Genomic DNA, 689 nt, shown 5'->3' with positions numbered 1-689 from the left:
GCAGAAGCACGAGCCGCCACCCCCCTCCCCACTCACCCCTCCAAGCAACACGAATTGATTACTTGCACAGCAGCCGCTTTTGTGGTTTCACGAGCCACTGCTTCTCACATAAGAGTTTTAGAGCACCATGAAGGAGCTGGATGTGCTCCTGAACATTCCCGCCGAGCAGAAGTGCACGATGCATTCATATAACTATCCAAACCAACCACAGCTTACTGAGTGACTCTAGCAATTCAGGATAGACCTCCCGCTGCAGTGCATCCCGAAGTCCTAAACCTTAAACCCTAAACCCTTGTTTTCTAAGTTTAATACCGGGGGTAAACACCTCTGAGTCTTAATTTCGTCGCTAAGGCTGATGGTTACCGAATGAAAACTGCAGATTCATCCATCAGCTCAAAGAGAATACAGAAGTATTCTGCTTTGCGAGTGTGGGTATGAAACGTAGTCTTGTGTCTGTCATCGAGATGAATTTTGATCTAAGTAAACGCATCAACGAAATTAAATTATAAATATAATTCTGAATTCAAGAAATAGTCGAAAAATTCATCTCTCAGTTGCATCGTTTGCTTTGGTTTCGTTCGTCTGGCTTGAACTCAACGCACACCCACCAGCCCCCGCCCTTTCTTTTCTTCTTCAGCATTATATCGTTTGTAATTGTTCTGGTCAACGGTTTCACATTGTCTTTTTCC

This window comes from Eimeria mitis, genomic scaffold (assembly GCF_000499745.2).
Source record: "Eimeria mitis Houghton genomic scaffold, Emh_scaff5327, whole genome shotgun sequence".
Taxonomy (NCBI): Eukaryota; Apicomplexa; class Conoidasida; order Eucoccidiorida; family Eimeriidae; genus Eimeria; species Eimeria mitis.
The sequence above is the reverse complement of the archived record's forward strand: the minus strand, read 5'-3'. Positions refer to the sequence as shown.